Source organism: Pseudorca crassidens, chromosome 10 (genome assembly GCF_039906515.1).
Source record: "Pseudorca crassidens isolate mPseCra1 chromosome 10, mPseCra1.hap1, whole genome shotgun sequence".
NCBI classification, from domain to species: domain Eukaryota; kingdom Metazoa; phylum Chordata; class Mammalia; order Artiodactyla; family Delphinidae; genus Pseudorca; species Pseudorca crassidens.
In genome coordinates, this window is record NC_090305.1 from 67,706,778 (window position 1) to 67,725,229 (window position 18,452).

At 44.7% G+C, this 18,452-nt stretch overlaps 1 protein-coding gene across 2 annotated transcripts in view; it reads right to left on the reverse strand.

The window, feature by feature from the left end:
- Nucleotides 1-12,702, reverse strand: part of MAP4 (microtubule associated protein 4) — a 169,951-nt gene extending 157,249 nt beyond the window's left edge. Inside the window, exon 1 of one of the 2 annotated variants that reach the window (XM_067754197.1) lies at nt 12,404-12,702. The gene's annotated coding sequence lies outside the window, so the exon portion shown is untranslated. The remainder of the gene's footprint in view (nt 1-12,403) is intronic. The other variant, XM_067754204.1, reaches the window with a different exon arrangement.
- Nucleotides 12,703-18,452: the final 5,750 nt, after the last annotated feature.

Here is an 18,452-nt window from a genome sequence, read left to right on the forward strand (position 1 = left end):
AATATTAAAAACCACTTACAAAGACCTTGAAGGTGATTCAAGCTAACCACCTTCTCAGTATCTCTAGACCACGACCCAGGCTCTGCTCTAACATTAGTAGTCAAAGGAAACTCACTATCTTCTAAGGAAGTTCCATTCCACTTTTCTCCTTAACTTGACTTGATGGTTCTGTTCTGCCAAAGCAACAAAATACTAAATCTAATACCTCTTCCACTTGCCAGATCTTGATATATTTGAAAATAGCTGCCCCCACCTATTTCTTCTCCAAAGGAAATAGCTCTAACTCCTTAAATAGTACCTCAAATCATTTGATGTCTACTTTCATCACAAGCCAGACTGTTTTCTTCTGGATAGGCTCTAGATCATCCATGTCTCTGAAAATGTGGTTCTTAAAACCGAACACAATACCTAAGGTATGGTGTATTACACTCCTCTCTAAGGGTCCTTATACTTTTAATCCTAAGAATCTATAATCTTTATGCTTCTGATTGCCTGAAAAATACCATCTCTTCATTACCACCTCAAGGCCAAGAAAGAAGCATTTGAAGAACTGTTTTAAAGAATAGTATATTTAACTGTATGATATCACTTATATGTGGAATCCAAAAAATACAACAGACTAGTGAATATAACAAAAAAGCAGACTCACAGATATAGAGAACAAACTAGTGGTTACCAGTGTGGAGAGGGAAGGGGGGAGGGGCAAGATGGGGTAGTGGATTAAGTGGTACAAACTATTACATATGAAATAAGTTACGGGACTTCCCTGGTGGCACAGTGGTTAAGAATCCGCCTGCCAGTGCAGGAAATCCGGGTTCAAGCCCTGGTCTGGGAAGATCCCACATGCTGCAGAGCAACTAAGCCTGTGCGCCACAACCGCTGAGCCTGTGCTCTAGAGCCCGTGAGCCACAACTACTGAGCCCATGTGCCACAACTACTGAAGCCCATGCACCTAGAGCCGGTGCTCCGCAACAGGAGAAGCCACCGCAATGAGAAGCCCACACACGCAACGAAGACCTAACGCAGCCATAAATAAATAAATAAATAGATAGATAAAAATAAGCTACAAGGATATATTGTACAACACAGGGAATACAGCCAATATCTTATAGTAACTATAAATGGACTATAAGCTTTAAAAATTGTGGGAAAAAAATGTTTAACAACATAGCAAAAAAAAAAAAAAAAGGAAATTCCCTGGCAGTCCAGTGGTTAGGACTCGGTGCTTTCACTGCTGTGGCCCGGGGGTTCGGGGGTTCAATCCCTGGCCAGGAACTAAGAGCCCTCAAGCCAAAAACAATCAAACAAAACAAAACAAAAAAACAAAGAAATAAAATTAAAATGAAAAAATCACCTGCAGCACTTATCACAGTGCTATGCACAAAGAAGATAACAGAAGTACCTGTAGTATTAAGCTGAACATAGTAAAAAGAATGCTAGAGATTAAACTTCAAGTCCTGACTCAGCTACAAATGTGGCATGTGACCTCAAAGAAGACAATTATTCTGGGCCTCAAAGTGGTTTCATGAGTCCATGAATTTCATGTTTCACAGCCAATTTACTATATATATGATAAAAACGAAACTTAGAGACAATGCAATTTCCATTGAAAACACCAATACACCACCAATTCCATATCCACCAAGACTATACTTTGTCATGGACCACTAGGCAATATCTCACTAGCATTTTAAAGGGTACTTTCCCATTCACATATCTCTTAATTCTCACAACAACCTTGTGAGATAGACTAGTTGAAAGGCACCCCTATTCCTGACTGATGAACTGGCTTGTTTGCCCCTGAGGCATTTCAGCAAGCCTCAGCTACAGTATGCATATAAAATTGTTCAGAATACCCTTCAAACATTTCTTTTGTCTCCGTTATTAATGTTACCCCGATTTTAGTTTGCTAAAGAACAGCTGTCTGGGTAGCCTGCTGACATTCACTTTAAATTATACCCAACCCAAAGAATCACGCTAAAATAGACAGTGATTGAGTACTAGGCAACCAGCTATTGCAGAGAAACTCATTCTTAGTGATCCAATCTTACCCTTGATTATTAGGTATATTAGTATGCAATACTTTTTCTGTCACCGTTTAAAAAAAAGACAGATGTGATTAAAACAGTGAGATTTTTTCCTATTTAACCTATTAAATTAGCAATTTTTAATGTATAATTTTTTTAATGATAAAATTTTCTTAATGATAATTCTCAGTGCTACCAAGGGTATGATGAAATGGGCATTGGTAAGAATGTACAATTTTCCAGAAAGCAATTTTGCAAAATGTATCAAAAGCCTTAAATTTACACACTGCCTGACTCAGTAATTAAATATATATTTAAGAATCTAGGGGCTTCCCTGGTGGCGCAGTGGTTGAGAGTCTGCCTGCCGATGCAGGGGACATGGGTTTGTGCCCTGGTCCGGGAAGATCCCGCATGCCGCGGAGCGGCTGGGCCCGTGAGCCATGGCTGCTGAGCCTGCGCGTCCGGAGCCTGTACTCCACAACGGGAGAGGCCACAACAGTGAGAGGGCCGCGTACCGCAAAAAAAAAAAAAAAAAATCTAGGGCTTCCCTGGTGGCGCAGTGGTTAAGAATCTGCCTGCCAATGCAGGGGACATGGGCTCGAGCCTTAGTCCGGGAAGATCCCACATGCCGCGGAGCAACTAAGCCCATGCGCCACAACTACTGAGCCTGCGCTCTAAAGCCCGCGAGCTACAACTACTGAAGCCCGTGAGCCACAACTACTGAAGCCCACGTGCCTAGAGCCTGTGCTCCACAAGAGAAGCCACTGCAATGAGAAGCCCACACACCACAAGGAAGAGTAGCCCCCGCTCATCACAACTAGAGAAAGCCCGCACGCAACAACAAAGACCCAAAGCAGCCAAAAATAATAAATAAAATAAATGAATTTGATAAAAAAAAAAAATCTATCATAATTTTTTTTTTTTTGACCATACTGTGCAGCTTACAGGATCTGAGTTCCCCGACCAGATATTGAACCAGGGCCCTCCGCAGTGACAGCGTGGAGTCTTAACCACTGGACCACCAGGGAATTCCCCCAAGGATGCTTTTTTTTAAAAGAATTTCTTGGGAGTTCCCTGGCGATCCAGTGGTTAAGACTCTGAGATCCCACTAAAGGGGGTTTGGGTTCAATCCCTGGTCAGGGAACTAAGATTCCACGTGCCAGGCAGCATGGCCAAAAAAAAAAAATTTCTTCATGTCTGGTAATGAAAGGTAGACAAAACAATAGCAAAAGAACAGGGGACTTCCCTGGTGGTCCAATGGCTAAGACTCCAATATCGGAGGCCCAGGCTCGATCCCTGGTCAGGGAACTAGATCCCACATGCATGCCGCAACTAAGAGTTTGCATGACACAACTAAGGAGCCCATGGACCACAACTGAGAAGCCCACCTGCCACAACTAAGGAGCCCACATGCCACAACTAAGGAGCCCACATGCCACAACTAAGGAGACTGCCTGCCACAACTAAGACCCGGTGCAACCAAATAAGTAAATAATTTTTTAATTAAAAAAAATAGAGTAATAAAGTCAGAAGTAAGGAGAAAATAAAGCATGAAGTTTTATTTCTAATTACCTACTACTAGGATCTGATCTTGGCATTCTCTAGGTGAATATTTTCTTAATCTATTCAAGGAAAAATAAAGAAAGAACAAATCAAAGTTATAGACATAGAAAGGATAACAAAGGCAAAGGATAACAGAATCAGGATTCCCCTTTGGAACAATGGACAGAAATCAGGAGTTACAGAAGGAATACAGGAGTGTAAAAAAGTCCAACACATAGATTCAAAAAACTAACCAGGGGCTTCCCTGGTGGCGCAGTGGTTAAGAATCCACCTGCCAGTGCAGGGAACACGGGTTTGAGCCCTGGGCCAGAAGATCCCACATGCCGCGGAGCAACTAAGCCCATGCGCCACAACTACTGAGCCTGCGCTCTAGAGCCCGCAAGCCACAACTACTGAGCCCGCGTGCCACAACTACTGAAGCCCACACGCCTAGAGCCCGTGCTCGGCAACAAGAGAAGCCACCGCAACAAGAAGTCTGCACACCGCAACAAGTAGCCCCCCCTCACCACAACTAGACAAAGCCCACGTGCAGCAACGAAGACCCAACACAGCCAAAAATAAATTAATTAATTAATTTTAAAAAACCAAACAAACAACCAACTGAGGACAAAGACTTGGGTTAATAGCAGTTCTAGAGAAAAAAAGACCTACAGGTGACCTTACTACCAGACAAGTAAAAACTAACACTGAAAAGTGGATATTGAAAGAAAAAAGAACCTAATTTATTCTAAAGCAACATTGATGGAAACTAAGCTCCCCAAGGGCAGGGATCATTTTAAATTCCTTAATCACTTTACTTTCAGGGCCTAATACAGTAGTATCTGGATCAGAACATACGTGACAAACTGACAAACTGTAGCATGTCCAGAGGATGATGCCCACACAGTAAAAAGTTTAGAAAGCACATTTCAGAAGAGGTGGCTAGAAGGAAAAAACTGTTTAGTCTGGAAAATAAAAAATTTAAGTGGGACAAAATAACTGTAACTAAATAGCTGTAAAGTGGAGATTGGAGCTACAAGGAATAATTGTAGACAGCAAAATTAGAACCAGTGAATAAAAACTGCAGGGAGGCAGCTCTGAGATAATTATCAAGGAAGTCTTTCTAAAATGACAAATTTGCAAACCTGGAATTGATAGCCACCAGCTGTGAAGTCCCTGTCTAGGGGAATATTTCCTAAAAGAGAGGACTGGATGAATCACTTATACTGTGTGAAAAACTGCACTAGATTATCTCTAAGATCTCTACCAAGTCTATGATTCTACAAGTAGGAAGAAGTCCAGGAAAGTAATTATTTTTGCTCTCAACATTGCCAAAGTTTTAAAAAAAACCTAAAACCCAGGAATTTCTTTAATTAAAAGGAACAATCCCACCAAGAAGGGATAAAGGTTGACCTGTTGGTCAAGATACTTGATATGAAGAGACTGCTTTGCTTGAGATTAAGCTTTTCGTTGGGAGTGAGAATAGGTCACCAATTCCAGCTACAGTCACTCACTTCCTGTTTGGCCAGGGGCAAATGACTTCACCTCTCCACTGGAACTGAAAAATAGTAATTTAAAATACCAATATTACAGGAATATAATTTAAATTAGTTAACTGCAAAATACTTTAGAATTTACCTTATGTGACAATTAAAACTGCATTTTCCACCTGAAACTAACATAATATTGTAAATCAGTTACACTCCACTATAAAATAAAATTTAAATTAAAAAAAAGAAATACTAAAAAAAAACCTTGCAGTTTCCTACTTTACACATACACTACGGTTGAACTATTAAGTAAATCTATTATAAATAATAAGAACCAAGTTTCTCACTGACAGAGAAAGAAATTACAAATAAGCAAGGAGGTGAATGCTAGAATGAACTCTGTGGTGCTGGATTAGAGTCAGAAGAGACCAGTATGAATCCATGATTATATTTATATACAGATAGATACAGAAACAGATCTGTGTAGGGAATTCCCTGGTGGTCCAGTGAAAGTGCCCTTTCACTGTTGAGGGCGCAGGTTCAATCCCTGGTCGGGGGAACTAAGATCCTGCAAGCTGCGACGCGTGTCCAAAACAAAACAAAACAGGTATGTGTATACCTGGGTCAGTATACATACATATATTTCCCAGCTCTGTTCCCTAAGAGTGCCAAGAAGCAGTGATATCCCAGTAGCAATGAGTACACCCAGTTCATTTAGAAACCAGACCTTGGTTCCTAAATATTTTTCTGCAATAAAAGAAACCAGAGCTCCTTCAAGAAATGGTTGGTTCTAGGGCCAGGGCTGGGGAAATAAAGATGAGACTGGGGCTTCCCTGGTGGCGCAGTGGTTGAGAGTCCGCCTGCTGATGCAGGGGACGCGGGTTCGTGCCCTGGCCCGGGAAGATCCCACATGCCGCAGAGCGGCTGGGCCCGTGAGCCATGGCTGCTGAGCCTGTGCGTCCGGAGCCTGTGCTCCACAACGGGAGAGGCCACAACAGTGAGAGGCCCGCGTACAGCCAAAAAAAAAAAAAAAAAGATGAGACTAGAGCATCTTGCAGCACCAGAAAGTAAAAATGTGATCCAAAAAAAAAGCGGGGGGGGGGGGGCTCATGTCAAAAGAACATAGGTGGCAAATGGCCAAAGCTATAAGAATTTATGCAACAAAATATAGTACTGGATTACAATCCAAAGGGAGAAAAATGTTCATGAATCCATACTGATATAAATGATTAAATAAATAAATGGGGGAAAGGCACAAATCTTCCTTACAGAAGAATTCCAAATAATAAATGTAGGAGGAATGAGGGAAACAAAATCACCACTAGAATAACACAATAATAATTGCTGCTGCAGGCAAGTTTCACTGCCGAATGCTAAAATTAATGGATGAAACTTTAAGAAAGAAAATCAGATCTTTGCTTAGCCTCACACAGAGATATTTACTAATTACTGTGGGTGGTTTTAACTTATGCTCACAAATTCTTTGATACTCATCCCTTCAGGAGGTGGAGCTTAAATTCCCTTGCCCTGGAGTGTGGCTTTACTCAGTGACTCATTTCTAGCTTTTAACAAATGAAGTAAGGAAACGGAAAAAGAGTCACTTTATTGAAAGCTGGCAGCCACACGACCTTCAATCAAGCTACCAAAGTTAACGTCAGTAATAAGTCGTGTTGATATCAGATATCCTCTGATACGAAATATGATGGGACAAGAAGGGCATACTATCTCTCTGGTAATCTTCCCTAAAATGCCTAACCTCACTCAGGCTAATCAAGAGAAAACAGAAAATGCAAATTCAGGAACACTCTACGAATGACCACTATTCTTCAAAAGTGTCAAGCATCAAAGCAAGGAGAAACCAAGAAACTGTCACTGGTTGGGAGAAACTAAGGAACCATGACATCTTAAGTGCAATGTGGTATCCTGGATTGAATCCTGTAACACAAAAAGAGTATCAGTGTAGAAAAACTGGGGAAATCAGAGGAAAGTCTGTAAGTTAGTTGATAACGTTAAACTAATGTTGCTTTCTTAGGGCTTCTCTGGTGGCGCAGTGGTTAAGAATCTGCCTGCCAACGCAGAGGACACGGGTTCGAGCCCTGGTCCGGGAAGATCCCACATGCCGCGGAGCAACTAGGCCCATGCGCCACAACTACTGAGCCTGCGCTCTGGAGCCCACAAGCCACAACTACTGAGTCCATGTGCCACAACTACTGAAGGCCGCGCGCCTAGAGCCCGTGCTCCGCAACAGGAGAGGCCACCGCGATGAGAAGCCCGCGCACCGCAACAAAGAGTAGCCCCTGCTCACCGCAACTAGAGAAAGCCTGCGCGCAGCAACAAAGACACCCAACGCAACCAAAAATAAATAAATACATTTAAAAAAAAAAAAGGGCTTCCCTGGTGGCGCAGTGGTTGAGAGTTCGCCTGCCGATGCAGGGAACACGGGTTTGTTCCCCGGTCTGGGAAGATCCCACATGCCGCGGAGCGGCTGGGCCCGTGAGCCATGGCCACTGAGCCTGCGCGTCCGGAGCCTGTGCTCCGCAACGGGAGAGGCCACAACGGTGAGAGGCCCGCGCACAGCAAAAAAAAAAAAAAAACAACTAATGTTGATTTCTTAATTTTGATAAATGTATGATGATTATATAAGATGTTAACATTAAGGGAAGCTGAATGAAGAGTATACAGAAATTGTGTACTATCTTTACAACTCTTCTGTAATCTAAAATTATCTCAAAATAAAAGGTTTTTTTAAATTGCATTTTACCTTGTAAAATTGGGGAGAGTGAGGAAAGGTTATAAATACATTTCAAACGATTCTTAAATGCAAACTAACAAAATGGATTTTACGGGGCTTCCCTGGTGGCGCAGTGGTTAAGAATCCACCTGCCGGGCTTCCCTGATGGCACAGTGGTTAAGAATCCGCCTGCCAATGCAGGGGACACGGGTTCGAGCCCTGGTCCGGGAAGATCCCACATGCCGCGGAGCAACTGAGCCCGTGCACCACAACTGCTGAGCCTGCGCTCTAGAGCCTGCAAGTCACGGTTACTGAGCCTGCGAGCCTAGAGCCAGTGTTCCGCAACAAGAGAGGCCACCGCAATGAGAGGCCCGCGCACCGCAGGAAAGGGTGGCCCCCGCTCGCTGCAACTAGAGAAAGCCTGCGCACAGCAACCAAGACCCAACACAGCCAAAAATAAAAAATAAATTAAAAAAAAAAAAAAAAAGAATCCGCCTGCCAATGCAGGAGACATGGGTTCGAGCCCCGGTCCGGGAAGATCCCACATGCCACAGAGCAACTAAGTCCGTGCACCACAACTACTGAGCCTATGCTCTAGAGCCCACGAGCCACAACTACTGAAGCCCACATGCCACAACTACTGAAGGCTGCATGCCTAGAGCCTATGCTCTGCAACAAGAGAAGCCACCGCAATGAGAGGCTGACGCACCGCAACGAAGAGTAGCCTCCGCCCTCTGCAACTAGAGAAAGCCCACGCACAGCACCAGATGAGGCCAAAAATTATTTATTTATTTATTTTTAATGGGTTTTACGATGAGAAGATTAACTTTTCAACCTGTAAGGAATCACAAAAGTACATTCGGTTGACTTTCAAGCTTAAAATTTTAATGACATACAAAGTAATTCCCCTAAGGTCTGCGTTGAGAAATTAGCCTACAATGCTCTAAGAAGACAGTGTGTACAAACCCCTCATATATATGTTTGCTCTATCCCCTTTCTTGACCCTAACTATCCTCAGCATACTCACTCCTAGCAATAAGGCCACAGTAACCTGGTTCTAAGAGTGCCATTTAGAAGGACAAAGTGAAATCAGTTGATATCTACTCGGTTTCCTTTTCACACTGAGCAAGTCAAATGAACTACACCAAGATGACTTCAAAATGTTCCTCTCAGATTTTCTCGCTTTTTAAAGAAAAATAAAACCTACATATCAACGACTGATGCTTAATATTTAAAAAGGAGGAGGAGAAGGAGGAGGAGGAAAATAGCGATGTCAAAAATTTGAAGTATCAACAGCAAAAGTTTATGCAGCCAAAGGATGGACCACCAAATTCAGAAACAAGATTAGGAGAAAGAACAAGACCCTAAGATCAATAGGAACCATATCTCTAAAACTAAGCAACCTATCTTGATGTAGGTAGGAGGTTCAAACCACACAAGGGAACACTCATTCCCACCCCCACCCTACAACCAAAATTAAAACTGCAAGCAAGTATCTTTCCTTGTTCTCAAGCCATTTTGAAAAAGTATGACAAACTTGTCCTACTCTCCCCTGAAAGCCAATTAATTAATAAAAGTTTTCATACCCTCTAAAAAATAAAGCTTAGGCATAAGACAGGTGTTTCCTTCACTGTCAGCAAACAATGGAAAATGACTTTTTTAATATGTAATATAAACTTATTTATAAATTTGGGAATTTTAACTCAAGTAAGTATATGCTGGTATGACAAATATATGAAGAGTTGACTTAAAAAACTGAGACAGTGGGGAAATGTGTGAGAATCTCCCCAGCACTGTCCAACATAAATATTCCATAAGTTACAGAAAAAAACCCAAAGAAACTTTTTGGCCAACCCAATAGGAGTTTGCATAGTGGAGAAAGAAGGCAGACCCACTAGGCTTCTGTGACTTGATTAAAACATCCCCTAAGAACATACAGTGCCCTTAGTTTCAATTCTATAATCAACTGCATCCTTATTACTGATTTGGCTGCCCAGAAACAAAGGAGGTACCCTGGCCAGTGGATAATTAATTCCCATGTGCATATGGCACTTAAAACTTTGGACATAAATAATTTTTTTAATTTTTAAATATTTATTTATTTTGGCTGCACTGGGTCTTCACTGCGGCACGCAGGATCTTCATTGCGGCATGTGGACTCTTAGTTGTGGCATGCATGCATGCAGAATCTAGTTCCCCAACCAGGGATTGAACCTGGCCCCCTGCATTGGGAGCACAGTCTTACCCATGGACCACCAGGGAAGTCCCTGACGTAAATAAACTTATATTTGGCTTATCAGTCTCCAGTGAGATTACTCTGCATGAATAAATTCTTAAGTGCTTGAATCACCCATGTGAACCAAAAATGTCCAGTTTCTGAAATGTCCAGTTTCTGAACTACTGTGGGAGTCAGAGGGACATTGGTGTGGATGCCACTTTATCTGTGTGACCTTGATTCCTGTCAGTCTCAATTTCCTCATCTGTAAATAAACACCAACAACTAGTGCCTGGAAGATGGCAAGTGCTCAAAAAGTGATAGCTTTATTATATTTAAGGCAAATTTGAAAGGAAGTGTATAATTGAGGTAAAAACATTTCATTTAAAAAGCAGCAGTATGGGACTTCCCTGGTGGCCCAGTGGTTAAGAATCCGCCTGCCAATGCCAGGGACACGGGTTCGAGCCCTGGTCTGGGAAGATCTCACATGCTGGGGAGCAACTAAGCCCATGCACCACAACTACTGAGCCTGCGCTCTAGAGCCCGCGAGCCACAACTACTGAAGCCCGCACACCTAGAGCCCGTGCTCCACAACAAGAGAAGCCACTGCAACGAGAAGGCTGCGCACCGCCACGAAGAGTGGTTCCCGCTTGTTGCAACTAGAGAAAGCCCGTACGCAGCAACAAAGACCCAACACAGCCAAAAATAAATAAATAAATTCTTAAAAAAAAAAAAAACAGCGGTATGGACCATCAAACCACATCAATTTAAAAGACATCCCTTGACAAGAGATGTCCCATGCAAGAGAGTTGAGAAGCGCAGTTAAAATGCTACAAGTAAAGTACCCCCTGTACTGTACAGATGGAGTCTCTTGCTTAGCAACTCTCGTGTTGTCTACCAAACACCCAGCCCATAATAGTTAGAGCATGACAACTGTTCACTCTAAATCCATGTGCTCAGCTTAGATTCAGAACTGATTTATAAAAATAGCTGCTGCTGCCGCTCTTTGAATCTCTTTGAGCTGATGACTGGACAGTGTTACCCTATAGGCCTAGAGCAGCTGTATTCCCTCACCACACCCATTTCTCTGTCTGCCCAGTCGAGCTGACGGCACCCCCACCCCACCCCACCCCCATCTCTGCAGCATACTATTCTCCCTCTTCCCGGGCTGAGTGAGCAAATTACAAGCACAAATATCCCCTGATGCAATGCCACAACCATCCCTGGGAAAGAGCAGAGGCAGTTGCCAAAAGCGCAGCAGCAGGAAAATGGGCGGGAGACACACACACACGCAGAGCAAGAAACACTGCAATCCTAGGGAGCCAGGGAGAGGGAATCGAGAGGCCCTGGGGAGCAATACTGTAACTGGACCGAGGAGGGTGAGGAGAAAAGGGGGTTCCCAGGAGAAAGCTGGGTAACACTAACCATCCCGAGAAGCACGTTTCACTCTGGGTCTGGGTCCTTAAACACAGACCTAAGCGTAATCACTGTCTCCTCCCCAAAGCAGCAAATGCATTTAATTTACCCATTCCTGGATGGAAGGAAAACCCTAACATCCCCCGCCACCCCCACCCCCCCACAGGGTAATTTCACCGAAGAGCTCAAGCAACATACCAGCGGAGAACCTGGTCCATGTGCTAAATCACAATCTCTGTTCTGGGTAACATTTCCAACTGCCCCCGAGGTGCCTGTCCTATCCTCGCATCCCCACCCTTTACAGCAAGCGACCCCTGCGCACTCCCACAGCCAGAAACATGCTTAGTCCCCAAACAGTGCTAGGGCCACGCACGCAGGAAGAGCCCTGCCTGGGGCCCCGTTCTCCCGACCACCCTCCAGCCCCTCCCGTAACCCCTGACCCTGCACACTCTCTAAGGCTCGCCTCAGTCCCACCTCAACTGACCCCCCAAAGCCTCACGGGACAACCTTTGAGTTCTACGTCCTCGAGCCCCACCGGGGCCTGACCCTGCACCCTCTCTAAGGCTCGCCTCAGCCCCACTTCAACTGACCCCCCAAACCTCACGGGACAACCTTTGAGTTCTCCTATGTCCCCGAGCCCCACCCAGGGCCCCAGGCTGCAGCCGACCCTCGCTCCCCAGGCTCAGCCCCATTCCTCGCCCAAGGCGTGCCTCTCGGCCCCACCGCTCCAGACCCCAGCAGCTGGACCTCTCAGCCCGCCCCGCCCGGCGAGTCTCCGGATCACGCCTCGAAGACTTGCAATATCACGCCCGCAGGCCCCCCGCCCGGCCGCCCCCGCGTCCCGAAGCCGGCGGCCACCGCCCTTCCCCGCTTCGGGAGGGCCTGGTGGGGTCCCGGGCGGCCGCGGGGCGAGGCTCGGGCAGTCCCGGGGGCAGTGGGGAGGCCACCCCTCTGACGGGGCCCCGCCTGCCGCTGCACCTACCCGCCGCCGCCGCTGCGCCGGAGCCTGAGCCGGAGCCGGAGGGAGCCGGGAGATGGCCGAGAGCAGCCGGGAGGAGCCGGGAGCCAGCGAGCGAGCCCGAGGGGCGGGACGCAGGGAGAGGCCGCTTCCTCGTCGCCCTCTTGAGGGCCGGCGCGAGGGAGGGACGCCGCCACCGCCTATTCCGCGGGCGCCGCGTCTCCTGCCAATAAGCGCGGTGAGGGGGCGGGCGGACGACAGCGGCGGACCAATAGGCGCCGGCCCCGCCGCCTCGACCCCGCCGGGGTAGCGGCCAAGCGGAGGGCCGTTGGGGGCGAGGTACGCATGGGGGCTTCAGACGCCCGCCTCCCGCCCGCCTGCTGCCGCCAGAGCGGCGGGAGGACAGACCGGCCTACTCCGCTGCTCTGTGCATTGATCGTCGCTTCCTTTTAGAACTTGGTGCCTGGAGCGGGGAGGATGTGAGCGGCGGGGCACACGCGGCCGGGCCTGTGGCTCTATGACGTAACCTGGGAGGGGCGCGGGGCGGGACCTGGGGCGCTGGCCAGCTGGGCGCTGGAAAGAACCCTAGCGGGATGAGGACGCAGCCGGGGGGCCTCTCCTGGGCTGCTCTGCCACCAGCCACAAGTGAAGTGGCTGTTCCAAGTTGAGATACTTTATAAGTGTAGAATACACACCGAATTTCCGAGACTTAAAAATATATATAAAATAGCTCATTCATAATCATTGATTACAATTTGGGTCATTACAAAATTGATTGCAGGTTTGAATATCTTTGGTTAAATAAAATATATTTTAAAACAATTTCATGTTTCTTTTTTACTACTTTTTAAATGTAACTACTGGAGGGACTTCCCTGGTGGCGCAGTGGTTAAGAATCCGCCTGCCAATGCAGGGGACACGGGTTCAATCCCTGCAGAGCAACTAAGCCCGCGAGCCACCACGACTGAGCCCACGTGCCACAACTACTGAAGCCCGCGGGCCTAGAGCCCGTGCCTTGCAACAAGAGAAGCCACCAAAATGAGAAGCCCGCGCACCGCAACGAAGAGTAGCCCCTGCTTGCTGCAACTAGAGAAAGCCCGCGCGCAGCAACAAAGACCCAATACAGCCAAATAAAGAAATTTAAAAAATAAAATGTAACTACCAGCAAAAGTAGAATTACTGTTTGGTTCACATTGCATTTCTGCTGGGTAACGCTGGTCCGGAAGTTAAAAGTGATAGCTGACACTGTATTGAATGCTCACTATATTCCGCGCATTCTCTAAGTATGTGATACCTAATAACTCATTTAAATGATCACAACAATCCTATATAGTTGGTATTCATGTTCTTATTATCATTTTACAGATGAGAAAACAAACAGAACTTTAGTGACTTACCTAACTGGTGGTTGCTAGAGAGGAGGAGGGTGAGGAGTTGGGCAAAATAGGTGAAGGGGGTTAAGAGGTACAAACTTCTAATTATAAGTAAGTCACAGAGATGTAATATACAGCATGAGGAATATAGTTGATAATACTAAATACTGTAATAATTTTGTATGGTGAAAGATGGTTACTAGACATTGTGGTGATCATTTTGTAATGTATTTAAATGTTGAATCACTGGGAATTCTCTGGTGGTCCAGTGGTTAGGACTCTACACTTTCACTGCTGAGGACGCGGGTTCAATCCCTGGTCGGGGAACTAAGATCCCACAAGCGTTGGGGTGCTGCCAAAAATAAATTAATAAATAAATATCGACTCACTATGTTGTACACTTGAAACTAACATTATATTGCATATCAACTATACTTAAAATTAAATAAATTAAAGGATAAGTGGAAAAGGGATAGCACTGCGAATTTGGAGCCCTGGAAAGGACTTTAAGCCAATCACAGAAAACTGAAATGACTGATCTGGATCACACACCAATTAATAAGACAGGTGTCTTGGCCCAAACCCAGAGATTTCCCCCTCTCTCACCTTACCCAGACTCCAAAGTAGGAGAACTACCATTGCAAGCCTGAATTCATTCATCCAACAGATGTTGACTGAGTACCTGCACATCAGGAAGGGTCACACAGTGAAGGGCACATGTACAAAGATAAAAAAGATTAGGTTTCCTCTCTCGTGAAATTAGCATTACTTCACACCAAAGCCCACTGAAGAAAAGCACACAGGTGGGAGCTAAAAAAGTTACTTTGCTCCTTCTCCCTGCTGCCTGGAATAAACAGCCCCTAGGCCTATCCCAGGCTTTTTGAATAGAATTGGCTTTGAAATCCTTAGAAGACAGATGGCTAGGAAGATTCAAAAGTGTTGGAATCCTCCACTTCTTCCTTAATGTAACAGAGTCACCATGTTCTGTGTATCCCAAGCTAGACAACCATCTCAGTTATTCCCTTCCTTCTCCCTTCTCAGGCCTACCAGATGCTCCTTCTGCCTCAGAAACATCTCCATCAACATGGATGCTGTTCCCTGTTCTCTTTCCTGTATACTGCCACGGCTACTTCCAAGTCCTCTGCCAAGCTTGACAACCTTCTGGACACCCCCCCTCCAATTCATATACACCCTCCTGCACCCCTTATATACCTCTCTATTAACAGTACTCACCACATATGTGGTAATTATTTGTGTAAACATAGATCTGCCCTAATTGTTTCTCAAGGTATAGGTACTTTCTGTTTGCCCACCTGCAATAGGAAAGAACTTTCCCTTCAGTTCCAGGGTACCCAGGATAAAACACAGAGCCCCAGGGAATTCCCTGGCCATCCAGTGGTTAGGACTCTGAGGTTCCACTGCTGGAGGCTGGGGATTCCATCCCTGGTTGGGGAACTAAGATCCTGCAAGCCACATGGAATGGCCAAAAAAACAAAAAAACAAAACGTAGATTCCCAGCATCTCAGAGTTGGAAGGGAATCTTAGCAAACATTTAGTCCCATGTCTAAGGATATATTCTTGAAGCTCCAGAAGTTCACAAGAAGACATTTTAGAGTTATCCAATATATTTATTATCCATGAAAATCATGCTTTATATTTATTCATCCAATTTTTTTTTTAAGGCAGAGCCAGGTGGCACGTGGGCATGTGGGATCTTAGTTACCCAACCAAGGATCGAACCCAGCCCCCTGCATTGGAAGTGTGGCGTCTGAACCACTGGACCTCCAGGGAAGGCCCTATTCATCCAAATTTTGATCAAAATTTTGGCCAGGACACAAACATGGGCAGAGTCCAATGGCTTACCATAGAGCCTTCCCTCTAGTTTTAACCTAAACTACTTCAGCAGCTTTCCTTTGCATTACAATCCTGAAAATGGCTTCCAAGATCCTGTGCAATGATGCTGTCTCTGTTACCCCTCATCGTCTGCCTTGTTTCTCAATATGTCCAGCATTATCTGCCTTCTTTGTTTCCTGAACTTTCCCCTCTCAGGACCTTCCTCAGGCTGTTTTCTCTGCCTATTCTGATTTGTAGGTAATATGAATTTCTGCATAGAAAATTAGGGAAGATCTACAAACTATTAGAATTAATAAGAATTCAGCAAGGTTACTGGATACGAAGTTAACATACAAAAAGGAATAGCATTCCTAAATACCAATAATCATCAATTACAAAATGGGATAGAAAAAAATCTCATTCATCACAGTGAAACAATAAAATTGTTATGGAGCCTAGGAATAAACCTAACAACAGAATTGTAAGACCCCGATAGAAAAATGTTATAAAACTTTATAACTTTTAGAAGAAAATATAGGGAGATATCTTGATGCTCTCAAGGTAGGAATTTCTGGCTGAAATTTCTTGGTACCAACACTTGTCAGATAAATACACAATTTTTACATACCAGTTTTTATCATAATTTATGATGTTTATGTTAGAATTCCATGAGGAGAGGGAAATATAATTACATGGATTCAAATTCAAATAGGATAGAGAAATAGAACTTAAGAGCCAGAAGGGTCTTTTGGGGTCATTTAGCCCAAACCTTTTTCAGGTGAGGTAATTGGAACATGTCGAAGACCCACAAAAAAGTGGCAGAATCCAGACTTAAACCCATTTTCCGACTCTCAGGCGGGTACTTTTTGCCCCCACCCCTTCTTTCATCTTTAAAATGGTGTAGCATAGTGATTCAGCAAACATATGTATGTATGTGTATATATATATATATATATAAATAAATAAAACATGTATTTGTACATACATATATACTCATTAATCAATATTACATGTTTTATATATAATACAACATATTAATATGTAACATAGAATATTATATATATGTATTATATGGAGGTTTCAGGTAAGCCTTTATAAAAAGACAAACTCAGCTGCATTTCTTCCACCTGTCCAGAATATGGACACAATGCCTAAAGGTAAAACAGCCATCTTATGACAATAAAGACAAAAGCTATGGACTATGGGCTGAGGGTGAAAATTGGAAAATAGGAGGAGACTAGGTCCTTAACATCTTCCAGCAGCTGCACTAATCTTTGACTACCCACCTCTGGACTTCCTATGAAGTGAGAAAAGTAACCCCTATCTCTTAAAGCCATCATTAGTCAATGATGGAGATTTCTCCATTGGTGTAAGCCACCATTGGTCTCTGCCATTTGCAGTGAAATGCAACCCCAAATGGTACATGGAGTAAAAGCCCTGGACTCCAAATTGAGAAACCACGTTACAGTCCCAGCTCTGCCAGGAACAAGCTGTATGGCCTTGGGCAAGCCATTTCCCATCCCTGGGCCTCATGTTGCTCATCTCTATCAGGGGAAGTAGAACAAGATGGCCTCACCTCTCTCTTCACTCACTTGCATGCTGTGTAATGTACAGGGTGGGACTTCCTCTCCCTTGAAATAAGACTACTTCTTTCAAGGTTCATTAAGTGTTTCCTTGTTCCTGTGACCTCTGGAGTAATTACAAGAGCCTGTTCCTTTTGAGTGCATGTGATACAAAACACAACTTTGGGGTATTCCCTGAACACAAAGTCCCCTAGCTAGGTCCTTGCTCTCTCTTCCTTTGGTGAGTTTCATTTACCTACAACTAGAGGGAGCACAAAGGGGGTTTTACTCTAAAACTAATGGAGCACTGTGCCCACCTCTGCCCTACAGTTGCTGTGTAATTTCTCCTCTTGGGGTCTCAAATTCATCATTTGTGAAATGAGAGGGTTGCAGATGTTCAAAGGGCCCTTCAAGCCCTGACATTCTAAGACTGCATTACACCTTCTGAATTTCATCTCACATTGGGATGGTACTTCCCTGGTTGCTAAATGATTTGCTCTCTGGTATTACAGTTAAGCTTTCTATAACTCTGAGATAGGCAGGGCTAGTATTATCATCCCTATTTGGAAACTGAGGAAACAGATTCAGGGATATGGAGTGATATGCCTACCAGCAAACACTTAGTAAGTGGTAGATCTGGAAGTAGAAGCCCAACCTTTGACTCCTTGTTCAGTGCTCTTTCCACTACACCTTGATTATTTTGTTTCCTCTTTCCTTTTTCTCTCCAGGATCCACTTCCTGGCTACAAGTCAAAACTGCTCTCAACTGTGACCCTATCACTGTGACTGCTCAGAATAATGCCCTCAGTTCCAGGCACTTGGCCAGCTCAGCAGACACCTGGCTTTCCCCCAATTCTTCTTCCATTTTCCATTCTGAACCCTCAGTCTCAATAAAACCTCCTAGCTTCTCCCCAACTCTGACTCCAAGCATCACATCCCATCCAGAGCTCCACTGGATATATCACCATGTTGAACCAGAATCTGGCCCTTTGTCTCAATATGCTTGAGACAACTCTCATCCTGGTTCTGTTATTGCTTCTTCACCTCACTCTTCACTCCATCCAACCTCTTGTTCAGCATCTGAAGCCCCTAAAGAGATAAGCCATGGTCAGAGAAGATGTGAACTGGAAGGCCCTTAGAGATCTTCCAGTCCAAAGGCCCAGCAGAAGTTGAAAATGAGGAAATTGTTTAGTCACAATATAAAAGAGTGGGGTGGGGACTGTAAGGAGCAGGAGGGCGCTGACCCCAACTCCAGCCAATTGCTGCCCGTTCCTGGAAATGTGGGCCCAGTGTGGTCACACTGGAG